Source organism: Eleutherodactylus coqui, chromosome 13, assembly GCF_035609145.1.
Source record: "Eleutherodactylus coqui strain aEleCoq1 chromosome 13, aEleCoq1.hap1, whole genome shotgun sequence".
Classification (NCBI taxonomy): domain Eukaryota; kingdom Metazoa; phylum Chordata; class Amphibia; order Anura; family Eleutherodactylidae; genus Eleutherodactylus; species Eleutherodactylus coqui.
In genome coordinates, this window is record NC_089849.1 from 78,731,721 (window position 1) to 78,744,220 (window position 12,500).

General features: G+C 41.2%; 9 non-coding genes across 9 annotated transcripts in view; all 9 read left to right on the top strand.

The window, feature by feature from the left end:
* The window catches only part of TRNAL-AAG (transfer RNA leucine (anticodon AAG)), an 82-nt gene extending 51 nt beyond the window's left edge, over window positions 1-31 (top strand). The window contains exon 1 of the tRNA in view: window positions 1-31. This exon is cut by the window's left edge and continues 51 nt beyond it. This is a non-coding gene — a tRNA (tRNA-Leu).
* Window positions 32-1,067: 1,036 nt separating this feature from the next.
* TRNAL-AAG (transfer RNA leucine (anticodon AAG)) lies at window positions 1,068-1,149 on the top strand. Its single transcript has one exon. It is a non-coding gene; the product is annotated as a tRNA-Leu (tRNA).
* Window positions 1,150-1,626: 477 nt separating this feature from the next.
* TRNAL-AAG (transfer RNA leucine (anticodon AAG)) lies at window positions 1,627-1,708 on the top strand. Its single transcript has one exon. It is a non-coding gene; the product is annotated as a tRNA-Leu (tRNA).
* A 1,033-nt stretch (window positions 1,709-2,741) lies between these two features.
* On the top strand, window positions 2,742-2,823 carry TRNAL-AAG (transfer RNA leucine (anticodon AAG)). The gene has a single exon. It is a non-coding gene; the product is annotated as a tRNA-Leu (tRNA).
* A 3,825-nt stretch (window positions 2,824-6,648) lies between these two features.
* TRNAL-AAG (transfer RNA leucine (anticodon AAG)) lies at window positions 6,649-6,730 on the top strand. Its single transcript has one exon. It is a non-coding gene; the product is annotated as a tRNA-Leu (tRNA).
* A 1,036-nt stretch (window positions 6,731-7,766) lies between these two features.
* Window positions 7,767-7,848, top strand: TRNAL-AAG (transfer RNA leucine (anticodon AAG)). The gene has a single exon. It is a non-coding gene; the product is annotated as a tRNA-Leu (tRNA).
* A 1,033-nt stretch (window positions 7,849-8,881) lies between these two features.
* On the top strand, window positions 8,882-8,963 carry TRNAL-AAG (transfer RNA leucine (anticodon AAG)). The gene has a single exon. It is a non-coding gene; the product is annotated as a tRNA-Leu (tRNA).
* A 1,036-nt stretch (window positions 8,964-9,999) lies between these two features.
* TRNAL-AAG (transfer RNA leucine (anticodon AAG)) lies at window positions 10,000-10,081 on the top strand. Its single transcript has one exon. It is a non-coding gene; the product is annotated as a tRNA-Leu (tRNA).
* Window positions 10,082-10,558: 477 nt separating this feature from the next.
* Window positions 10,559-10,640, top strand: TRNAL-AAG (transfer RNA leucine (anticodon AAG)). Its single transcript has one exon. It is a non-coding gene; the product is annotated as a tRNA-Leu (tRNA).
* The last annotated feature ends 1,860 nt before the right edge of the window (window positions 10,641-12,500 follow it).

Below are 12,500 nucleotides of genomic sequence, written 5' to 3' on the forward strand. Positions count from 1 at the left end.
GGAGGCGTGGGTTCGAATCCCACTGCTGCCAGTTTTCAATTTTGAAAGCTCTCAAGTTGCTTTCTGAACATTTTAGTGGTCAGAAGAACTTGCTTTTGATGATGCTCAGAAATGGACTTTTTGGCCTTTTCTGAAACCGAACAAACTCTATAAGAAAAGGCTTTTGATGATATTCCCAAGATGTTATGGCACAGATTAAGCTACCCTGATGCGCTAGCTAAGTAGACATTAGGCGCACTCCACGATCTTGCACTTCAAAGCCTTCAATAGCCTAGAAACATCTGAAAAGGCAGTAGTGCGGTAATACTGTTGAACTCACTTGCGTTTGCTTCCTTTCTAACTGGAGGAATGCATTTTCAGCCTTCTGCTGCCATCATTAAATATTCAGCTCGAATGCAGCAACAATTCTTCTTTTTAAATCAAATTCTGGAAAAGGATTTCTTGCCAGGAGAAATGTTCTTTATGAAATCTCTTGGACATTTTGATCCCAAATTATCCACTTTTTCATGGTAGCATGGCCGAGCGGTCTAAGGCGCTGGATTAAGGCTCCAGTCTCTTTGGAGGCGTGGGTTCGAATCGCACTGCTGCCAGTTTTCAATTTTGAAAGCTCTCAAGTTGCTTTCTGAACATTTTAGTGGTCAGAAGAACTTGCTTTTGATGATGCTCAGAAATGGACTTTTTGGCCTTTTCTGAAACCGAACAAACTCTATAAGAAAAGGCTTTTGATGATATTCCCAAGATGTTATGGCACAGATTAAGCTACCCTGATGCGCTAGCTAAGTAGACATTAGGCGCACTCCACGATCTTGCACTTCAAAGCCTTCAATAGCCTAGAAACATCTGAAAAAGCAGTAGTGCGGTAATACTGTTGAACTCACTTGCGTTTGCTTCCTTTCTAACTGGAGGAATGCATTTTCAGCCTTCTGCTGCCATCATTACATATTCAGCTCGAATGCAGCAACAATTCTTCTTTTTAAATCAAATTCTGGAAAAGGATTTCTTGCCAGGAGAAATGTTCTTTATGAAATCTCTTGGACATTTTGATCCAAAATTATCCACTTTTTCATGGTAGCATGGCCGAGCGGTCTAAGGCGCTGGATTAAGGCTCCAGTCTCTTTGGAGGCGTGGGTTCGAATCCCACTGCTGCCAGTTTTCAATTTTGAAAGCTCTCAAGTTGCTTTCTGAACATTTTAGTGGTCAGAAGAACTTGCTTTTGATGATGCTCAGAAATGGACTTTTTGGCCTTTTCTGAAACCGAACAAACTCTATAAGAAAAGGCTTTTGATGATATTCCCAAGATGTTATGGCACAGATTAAGCTACCCTGATGCGCTAGCTAAGTAGACATTAGGCGCACTCCACGATCTTGCACTTCAAAGCCTTCAATAGCCTAGAAACATCTGAAAAAGCAGTAGTGTGGTAATACTGTTGAACTCACTTGCGTTTGCTTCCTTTCTAACTGGAGGAATGCATTTTCAGCCTTCTGCTGCCATCATTAAATATTCAGCTCGAATGCAGCAACAATTCTTCTTTTTAAATCAAATTCTGGAAAAGGATTTCTTGCCAGGAGAAATGTTCTTTATGAAATCTCTTGGACATTTTGATCCAAAATTATCCACTTTTTCATGGTAGCATGGCCGAGCGGTCTAAGGCGCTGGATTAAGGCTCCAGTCTCTTTGGAGGCGTGGGTTCGAATCCCACTGCTGCCAGTTTTCAATTTTGAAAGCTCTCAAGTTGCTTTCTGAACATTTTAGTGGTCAGAAGAACTTGCTTTTGAGGATGCTCAGAAATTGACTTTTTGGCCTTTTCTGAAACCGAACAAACTCTATAAGAAAAGGCTTTTGATGATATTCCCAAGATGTTATGGCACAGATTAAGCTACCCCGATGCGCTAGCTAAGTAGACATTAGGCGCACTCCACGATCTTGCACTTCAAAGCCTTCAATAGCCTAGAGACATCTGAAAAAGCAGTAGTGTGGTAATACTGTTGAACTCACTTGCGTTTGCTTCCTTTCTAACTGGAGGAATGCATTTTCAGCCTTCTGCTGCCATCATTAAATATTCAGCTCGAATGCAGCAACAATTCTTCTTTTTAAATCAAATTCTGGAAAAGGATTTCTTGCCAGGAGAAATGTTCTTTATGAAATCTCTTGGACATTTTGATCCAAAATTATCCACTTTTTCATGGTAGCATGGCAGAGCGGTCTAAGGCGCTGGATTAAGGCTCCAGTCTCTTTGGAGGCGTGGGTTCGAATCGCACTGCTGCCAGTTTTCAATTTTGAAAGCTCTCAAGTTGCTTTCTGAACATTTTAGTGGTCAGAAGAACTTGCTTTTGAGGATGCTCAGAAATGGACTTTTTGGCCTTTTCTGAAACCGAACAAACTGTATAAGAAAAGGCTTTTGATGATATTCCCAAGATGTTATGGCACAGATTAAGCTACCCCGATGCGCTAGCTAAGTAGACATTAGGCGCACTCCACGATCTTGCACTTCAAAGCCTTCAATAGCCTAGAAACATCTGAAAAAGCAGTAGTGCGGTAATACTGTTGAACTCACTTGCGTTTGCTTCCTTTCTAACTGGAGGAATGCATTTTCAGCCTTCTGCTGCCATCATTAAATATTCAGCTCGAATGCAGCAATTCTTCTTTTTAAATCAAATTCTGGAAAAGGATTTCTTGCCAGGAGAAATGTTCTTTATGAAATCTCTTGGACATTTTGATCCCAAATTATCCACTTTTTCATGGTAGCATGGCCGAGCGGTCTAAGGCGCTGGATTAAGGCTCCAGTCTCTTTGGAGGCGTGGGTTCGAATCCCACTGCTGCCAGTTTTCAATTTTGAAAGCTCTCAAGTTGCTTTCTGAACATTTTAGTGGTCAGAAGAACTTGCTTTTGAGGATGCTCAGAAATGGACTTTTTGGCCTTTTCTGAAACCGAACAAACTGTATAAGAAAAGGCTTTTGATGATATTCCCAAGATGTTATGGCACAGATTAAGCTACCCCGATGCGCTAGCTAAGTAGACATTAGGCGCACTCCACGATCTTGCACTTCAAAGCCTTCAATAGCCTAGAAACATCTGAAAAAGCAGTAGTGCGGTAATACTGTTGAACTCACTTGCGTTTGCTTCCTTTCTAACTGGAGGAATGCATTTTCAGCCTTCTGCTGCCATCATTAAATATTCAGCTCGAATGCAGCAATTCTTCTTTTTAAATCAAATTCTGGAAAAGGATTTCTTGCCAGGAGAAATGTTATTTATGAAATCTCTTGGACATTTTGATCCCAAATTATCCACTCTTTCATGGTAGCATGGCCGAGCGGTCTAAGGCGCTGGATTAAGGCTCCAGTCTCTTTGGAGGCATGGGTTCGAATACCACTGCTGCCAGTTTTCAATTTTGAAAGCTCTCAAGTTGCTTTCTGAACATTTTAGTGGTCAGAAGAACTTGCTTTTGATGATGCTCAGAAATGGACTTTTTGGCCTTTTCTGAAACCGAACAAACTCTATAAGAAAAGGCTTTTGATGATATTCCCAAGATGTTATGGCACAGATTAAGCTACCCCGATGCGCTAGCTAAGTAGACATTAGGCGCACTCCACGATCTTGCACTTCAAAGCCTTCAATAGCCTAGAAACATCTGAAAAAGCAGTAGTGCGGTAATACTGTTGAACTCACTTGCGTTTGCTTCCTTTCTAACTGGAGGAATGCATTTTCAGCCTTCTGCTGCCATCATTAAATATTCAGCTCGAATGCAGCAACAATTCTTCTTTTTAAATCAAATTCTGGAAAAGGATTTCTTGCCAGGAGAAATGTTATTTATGAAATCTCTTGGACATTTTGATCCCAAATTATCCACTCTTTCATGGTAGCATGGCCGAGCGGTCTAAGGCGCTGGATTAAGGCTCCAGTCTCTTTGGAGGCATGGGTTCGAATACCACTGCTGCCAGTTTTCAATTTTGAAAGCTCTCAAGTTGCTTTCTGAACATTTTAGTGGTCAGAAGAACTTGCTTTTGAGGATGCTCAGAAATGGACTTTTTGGCCTTTTCTGAAACCGAACAAACTCTATAAGAAAAGGCTTTTGATGATATTCCCAAGATGTTATGGCACAGATTAAGCTACCCCGATGCGCTAGCTAAGTAGACATTAGGCGCACTCCACGATCTTGCACTTCAAAGCCTTCAATAGCCTAGAAACATCTGAAAAAGCAGTAGTGTGGTAATACTGTTGAACTCACTTGCGTTTGCTTCCTTTCTAACTGGAGGAATGCATTTTCAGCCTTCTGCTGCCATCATTAAATATTCAGCTCGAATGCAGCAACAATTCTTCTTTTTAAATCAAATTCTGGAAAAGGATTTCTTGCCAGGAGAAATGTTCTTTATGAAATCTCTTGGACATTTTGATCCCAAATTATCCACTTTTTCATGGTAGCATGGCCGAGCGGTCTAAGGCGCTGGATTAAGGCTCCAGTCTCTTTGGAGGCGTGGGTTCGAATACCACTGCTGCCAGTTTTCAATTTTGAAAGCTCTCAAGTTGCTTTCTGAACATTTTAGTGGTCAGAAGAACTTGCTTTTGAGGATGCTCAGAAATGGACTTTTTGGCCTTTTCTGAAACCGAACAAACTCTATAAGAAAAGGCTTTCGATGATATTCCCAAGATGTTATGGCACAGATTAAGCTACCCCGATGCGCTAGCTAAGTAGACATTAGGCGCACTCCACGATCTTGCACTTCAAAGCCTTCAATAGCCTAGAAACATCTGAAAAAGCAGTAGTGTGGTAATACTGTTGAACTCACTTGCGTTTGCTTCCTTTCTAACTGGAGGAATGCATTTTCAGCCTTCTGCTGCCATCATTAAATATTCAGCTCGAATGCAGCAACAATTCTTCTTTTTAAATCAAATTCTGGAAAAGGATTTCTTGCCAGGAGAAATGTTCTTTATGAAATCTCTTGGACATTTTGATCCCAAATTATCCACTTTTTCATGGTAGCATGGCCGAGCGGTCTAAGGCGCTGGATTAAGGCTCCAGTCTCTTTGGAGGCGTGGGTTCGAATACCACTGCTGCCAGTTTTCAATTTTGAAAGCTCTCAAGTTGCTTTCTGAACATTTTAGTGGTCAGAAGAACTTGCTTTTGAGGATGCTCAGAAATGGACTTTTTGGCCTTTTCTGAAACCGAACAAACTCTATAAGAAAAGGCTTTTGATGATATTCCCAAGATGTTATGGCACAGATTAAGCTACCCCGATGCGCTAGCTAAGTAGACATTAGGCACACTCCACGATCTTGCACTTCAAAGCCTTCAATAGCCTAGAAACATCTGAAAAAGCAGTAGTGCGGTAATACTGTTGAACTCACTTGCGTTTGCTTCCTTTCTAACTGGAGGAATGCATTTTCAGCCTTCTGCTGCCATCATTAAATATTCAGCTCGAATGCAGCAACAATTCTTCTTTTTAAATCACATTCTGGAAAAGGATTTCTTGCCAGGAGAAATGTTATTTATGAAATCTCTTGGACATTTTGATCCCAAATTATCCACTCTTTCATGGTAGCATGGCCGAGCGGTCTAAGGCGCTGGATTAAGGCTCCAGTCTCTTTGGAGGCGTGGGTTCGAATTCCACTGCTGCCAGTTTTCAAGTTTGAAAGCTCTCAAGTTGCTTTCTGAACATTTTAGTGGTCAGAAGAACTTGCTTTTGATGATGCTCAGAAATGGACTTTTTGGCCTTTTCTGAAACCGAACAAACTCTATAAGAAAAGGCTTTTGATGATATTCCCAAGATGTTATGGCACAGATTAAGCTACCCCGATGCGCTAGCTAAGTAGACATTAGGCGCACTCCACGATCTTGCACTTCAAAGCCTTCAATAGCCTAGAAACATCTGAAAAAGCAGTAGTGCGGTAATACTGTTGAACTCACTTGCGTTTGCTTCCTTTCTAACTGGAGGAATGCATTTTCAGCCTTCTGCTGCCATCATTAAATATTCAGCTCGAATGCAGCAACAATTCTTCTTTTTAAATCAAATTCTGGAAAAGGATTTCTTGCCAGGAGAAATGTTCTTTATGAAATCTCTTGGACATTTTGATCCAAAATTATCCACTTTTTCATGGTAGCATGGCCGAGCGGTCTAATGCGCTGGATTAAGGCTCCAGTCTCTTTGGAGGCGTGGGTTCGAATCGCACTGCTGCCAGTTTTCAATTTTGAAAGCTCTCAAGTTGCTTTCTGAACATTTTAGTGGTCAGAAGAACTTGCTTTTGAGGATGCTCAGAAATGGACTTTTTGGCCTTTTCTGAAACCGAACAAACTGTATAAGAAAAGGCTTTTGATGATATTCCCAAGATGTTATGGCACAGATTAAGCTACCCCGATGCGCTAGCTAAGTAGACATTAGGCGCACTCCACGATCTTGCACTTCAAAGCCTTCAATAGCCTAGAAACATCTGAAAAAGCAGTAGTGCGGTAATACTGTTGAACTCACTTGCGTTTGCTTCCTTTCTAACTGGAGGAATGCATTTTCAGCCTTCTGCTGCCATCATTAAATATTCAGCTCGAATGCAGCAATTCTTCTTTTTAAATCAAATTCTGGAAAAGGATTTCTTGCCAGGAGAAATGTTCTTTATGAAATCTCTTGGACATTTTGATCCCAAATTATCCACTTTTTCATGGTAGCATGGCCGAGCGGTCTAAGGCGCTGGATTAAGGCTCCAGTCTCTTTGGAGGCGTGGGTTCGAATCCCACTGCTGCCAGTTTTCAATTTTGAAAGCTCTCAAGTTGCTTTCTGAACATTTTAGTGGTCAGAAGAACTTGCTTTTGATGATGCTCAGAAATGGACTTTTTGGCCTTTTCTGAAACCGAACAAACTGTATAAGAAAAGGCTTTTGATGATATTCCCAAGATGTTATGGCACAGATTAAGCTACCCTGATGCGCTAGCTAAGTAGACATTAGGCGCACTCCACGATCTTGCACTTCAAAGCCTTCAATAGCCTAGAAACATCTGAAAAAGCAGTAGTGCGGTAATACTGTTGAACTCACTTGCGTTTGCTTCCTTTCTAACTGGAGGAATGCATTTTCAGCCTTCTGCTGCCATCATTAAATATTCAGCTCGAATGCAGCAACAATTCTTCTTTTTAAATCAAATTCTGGAAAAGGATTTCTTGCCAGGAGAAATGTTATTTATGAAATCTCTTGGACATTTTGATCCCAAATTATCCACTCTTTCATGGTAGCATGGCCGAGCGGTCTAAGGCGCTGGATTAAGGCTCCAGTCTCTTTGGAGGCATGGGTTCGAATACCACTGCTGCCAGTTTTCAATTTTGAAAGCTCTCAAGTTGCTTTCTGAACATTTTAGTGGTCAGAAGAACTTGCTTTTGATGATGCTCAGAAATGGACTTTTTGGCCTTTTCTGAAACCGAACAAACTCTATAAGAAAAGGCTTTTGATGATATTCCCAAGATGTTATGGCACAGATTAAGCTACCCCGATGCGCTAGCTAAGTAGACATTAGGCGCACTCCACGATCTTGCACTTCAAAGCCTTCAATAGCCTAGAAACATCTGAAAAAGCAGTAGTGCGGTAATACTGTTGAACTCACTTGCGTTTGCTTCCTTTCTAACTGGAGGAATGCATTTTCAGCCTTCTGCTGCCATCATTAAATATTCAGCTCGAATGCAGCAACAATTCTTCTTTTTAAATCAAATTCTGGAAAAGGATTTCTTGCCAGGAGAAATGTTCTTTATGAAATCTCTTGGACATTTTGATCCAAAATTATCCACTTTTTCATGGTAGCATGGCCGAGCGGTCTAAGGCGCTGGATTAAGGCTCCAGTCTCTTTGGAGGCGTGGGTTCGAATCCCACTGCTGCCAGTTTTCAATTTTGAAAGCTCTCAAGTTGCTTTCTGAACATTTTAGTGGTCAGAAGAACTTGCTTTTGAGGATGCTCAGAAATTGACTTTTTGGCCTTTTCTGAAACCGAACAAACTCTATAAGAAAAGGCTTTTGATGATATTCCCAAGATGTTATGGCACAGATTAAGCTACCCCGATGCGCTAGCTAAGTAGACATTAGGCGCACTCCACGATCTTGCACTTCAAAGCCTTCAATAGCCTAGAAACATCTGAAAAAGCAGTAGTGCGGTAATACTGTTGAACTCACTTGCGTTTGCTTCCTTTCTAACTGGAGGAATGCATTTTCAGCCTTCTGCTGCCATCATTAAATATTCAGCTCGAATGCAGCAACAATTCTTCTTTTTAAATCAAATTCTGGAAAAGGATTTCTTGCCAGGAGAAATGTTCTTTATGAAATCTCTTGGACATTTTGATCCAAAATTATCCACTTTTTCATGGTAGCATGGCCGAGCGGTCTAATGCGCTGGATTAAGGCTCCAGTCTCTTTGGAGGCGTGGGTTCGAATCGCACTGCTGCCAGTTTTCAATTTTGAAAGCTCTCAAGTTGCTTTCTGAACATTTTAGTGGTCAGAAGAACTTGCTTTTGAGGATGCTCAGAAATGGACTTTTTGGCCTTTTCTGAAACCGAACAAACTGTATAAGAAAAGGCTTTTGATGATATTCCCAAGATGTTATGGCACAGATTAAGCTACCCCGATGCGCTAGCTAAGTAGACATTAGGCGCACTCCACGATCTTGCACTTCAAAGCCTTCAATAGCCTAGAAACATCTGAAAAAGCAGTAGTGCGGTAATACTGTTGAACTCACTTGCGTTTGCTTCCTTTCTAACTGGAGGAATGCATTTTCAGCCTTCTGCTGCCATCATTAAATATTCAGCTCGAATGCAGCAATTCTTCTTTTTAAATCAAATTCTGGAAAAGGATTTCTTGCCAGGAGAAATGTTCTTTATGAAATCTCTTGGACATTTTGATCCCAAATTATCCACTTTTTCATGGTAGCATGGCCGAGCGGTCTAAGGCGCTGGATTAAGGCTCCAGTCTCTTTGGAGGCGTGGGTTCGAATCCCACTGCTGCCAGTTTTCAATTTTGAAAGCTCTCAAGTTGCTTTCTGAACATTTTAGTGGTCAGAAGAACTTGCTTTTGATGATGCTCAGAAATGGACTTTTTGGCCTTTTCTGAAACCGAACAAACTGTATAAGAAAAGGCTTTTGATGATATTCCCAAGATGTTATGGCACAGATTAAGCTACCCTGATGCGCTAGCTAAGTAGACATTAGGCGCACTCCACGATCTTGCACTTCAAAGCCTTCAATAGCCTAGAAACATCTGAAAAAGCAGTAGTGCGGTAATACTGTTGAACTCACTTGCGTTTGCTTCCTTTCTAACTGGAGGAATGCATTTTCAGCCTTCTGCTGCCATCATTAAATATTCAGCTCGAATGCAGCAACAATTCTTCTTTTTAAATCAAATTCTGGAAAAGGATTTCTTGCCAGGAGAAATGTTATTTATGAAATCTCTTGGACATTTTGATCCCAAATTATCCACTCTTTCATGGTAGCATGGCCGAGCGGTCTAAGGCGCTGGATTAAGGCTCCAGTCTCTTTGGAGGCATGGGTTCGAATACCACTGCTGCCAGTTTTCAATTTTGAAAGCTCTCAAGTTGCTTTCTGAACATTTTAGTGGTCAGAAGAACTTGCTTTTGATGATGCTCAGAAATGGACTTTTTGGCCTTTTCTGAAACCGAACAAACTCTATAAGAAAAGGCTTTTGATGATATTCCCAAGATGTTATGGCACAGATTAAGCTACCCCGATGCGCTAGCTAAGTAGACATTAGGCGCACTCCACGATCTTGCACTTCAAAGCCTTCAATAGCCTAGAAACATCTGAAAAAGCAGTAGTGCGGTAATACTGTTGAACTCACTTGCGTTTGCTTCCTTTCTAACTGGAGGAATGCATTTTCAGCCTTCTGCTGCCATCATTAAATATTCAGCTCGAATGCAGCAACAATTCTTCTTTTTAAATCAAATTCTGGAAAAGGATTTCTTGCCAGGAGAAATGTTCTTTATGAAATCTCTTGGACATTTTGATCCAAAATTATCCACTTTTTCATGGTAGCATGGCCGAGCGGTCTAAGGCGCTGGATTAAGGCTCCAGTCTCTTTGGAGGCGTGGGTTCGAATCCCACTGCTGCCAGTTTTCAATTTTGAAAGCTCTCAAGTTGCTTTCTGAACATTTTAGTGGTCAGAAGAACTTGCTTTTGAGGATGCTCAGAAATTGACTTTTTGGCCTTTTCTGAAACCGAACAAACTCTATAAGAAAAGGCTTTTGATGATATTCCCAAGATGTTATGGCACAGATTAAGCTACCCCGATGCGCTAGCTAAGTAGACATTAGGCGCACTCCACGATCTTGCACTTCAAAGCCTTCAATAGCCTAGAAACATCTGAAAAAGCAGTAGTGTGGTAATACTGTTGAACTCACTTGCGTTTGCTTCCTTTCTAACTGGAGGAATGCATTTTCAGCCTTCTGCTGCCATCATTAAATATTCAGCTCGAATGCAGCAACAATTCTTCTTTTTAAATCAAATTCTGGAAAAGGATTTCTTGCCAGGAGAAATGTTCTTTATGAAATCTCTTGGACATTTTGATCCCAAATTATCCACTTTTTCATGGTAGCATGGCCGAGCGGTCTAAGGCGCTGGATTAAGGCTCCAGTCTCTTTGGAGGCGTGGGTTCGAATCCCACTGCTGCCAGTTTTCAATTTTGAAAGCTCTCAAGTTGCTTTCTGAACATTTTAGTGGTCAGAAGAACTTGCTTTTGATGATGCTCAGAAATGGACTTTTTGGCCTTTTCTGAAACCGAACAAACTCTATAAGAAAAGGCTTTTGATGATATTCCCAAGATGTTATGGCACAGATTAAGCTACCCCGATGCGCTAGCTAAGTAGACATTAGGCGCACTCCACGATCTTGCACTTCAAAGCCTTCAATAGCCTAGAAACATCTGAAAAAGCAGTAGTGCGGTAATACTGTTGAACTCACTTGCGTTTGCTTCCTTTCTAACTGGAGGAATGCATTTTCAGCCTTCTGCTGCCATCATTAAATATTCAGCTCGAATGCAGCAACAATTCTTCTTTTTAAATCAAATATTGGAAAAGGATTTCTTGCCAGGAGAAATGTTCTTTATGAAATCTCTTGGACATTTTGATCCCAAATTATCCACCTTTTCATGGTAGCATGGCCGAGCGGTCTAAGGCGCTGGATTAAGGCTCCAGTCTCTTTGGAGGCGTGGGTTCGAATACCACTGCTGCCAGTTTTCAATTTTGAAAGCTCTCAAGTTGCTTTCTGAACATTTTAGTGGTCAGAAGAACTTGCTTTTGAGGATGCTCAGAAATGGACTTTTTGGCCTTTTCTGAAACCGAACAAACTCTATAAGAAAAGGCTTTTGATGATATTCCCAAGATGTTATGGCACAGATTAAGCTACCCCGATGCGCTAGCTAAGTAGACATTAGGCGCACTCCACGATCTTGCACTTCAAAGCCTTCAATAGCCTAGAAACATCTGAAAAAGCAGTAGTGCGGTAATACTGTTGAACTCACTTGCGTTTGCTTCCTTTCTAACTGGAGGAATGCATTTTCAGCCTTCTGCTGCCATCATTAAATATTCAGCTCGAATGCAGCAACAATTCTTCTTTTTAAATCAAATTCTGGAAAAGGATTTCTTGCCAGGAGAAATGTTCTTTATGAAATCTCTTGGACATTTTGATCCAAAATTATCCACTTTTTCATGGTAGCATGGCCGAGCGGTCTAAGGCGCTGGATTAAGGCTCCAGTCTCTTTGGAGGCGTGGGTTCGAATTCCACTGCTGCCAGTTTTCAATTTTGAAAGCTCTCAAGTTGCTTTCTGAACATTTTAGTGGTCAGAAGAACTTGCTTTTGAAGATGCTCAGAAATGGACTTTTTGGCCTTTTCTGAAACCGAACAAACTCTATAAGAAAAGGCTTTTGATGATATTCCCAAGATGTTATGGCACAGATTAAGCTACCCCGATGCGCTAGCTAAGTAGACATTAGGCACACTCCACGATCTTGCACTTCAAAGCCTTCAATAGCCTAGAAACATCTGAAAAAGCAGTAGTGCGGTAATACTGTTGAACTCACTTGCGTTTGCTTCCTTTCTAACTGGAGGAATGCATTTTCAGCCTTCTGCTGCCATCATTAAATATTCAGCTCGAATGCAGCAACAATTCTTCTTTTTAAATCACATTCTGGAAAAGGATTTCTTGCCAGGAGAAATGTTATTTATGAAATCTCTTGGACATTTTGATCCCAAATTATCCACTCTTTCATGGTAGCATGGCCGAGCGGTCTAAGGCGCTGGATTAAGGCTCCAGTCTCTTTGGAGGCGTGGGTTCGAATTCCACTGCTGCCAGTTTTCAATTTTGAAAGCTCTCAAGTTGCTTTCTGAACATTTTAGTGGTCAGAAGAACTTGCTTTTGATGATGCTCAGAAATGGACTTTTTGGCCTTTTCTGAAACCGAACAAACTCTATAAGAAAAGGCTTTTGATGATATTCCCAAGATGTTATGGCACAGATTAAGCTACCCCGATGCGC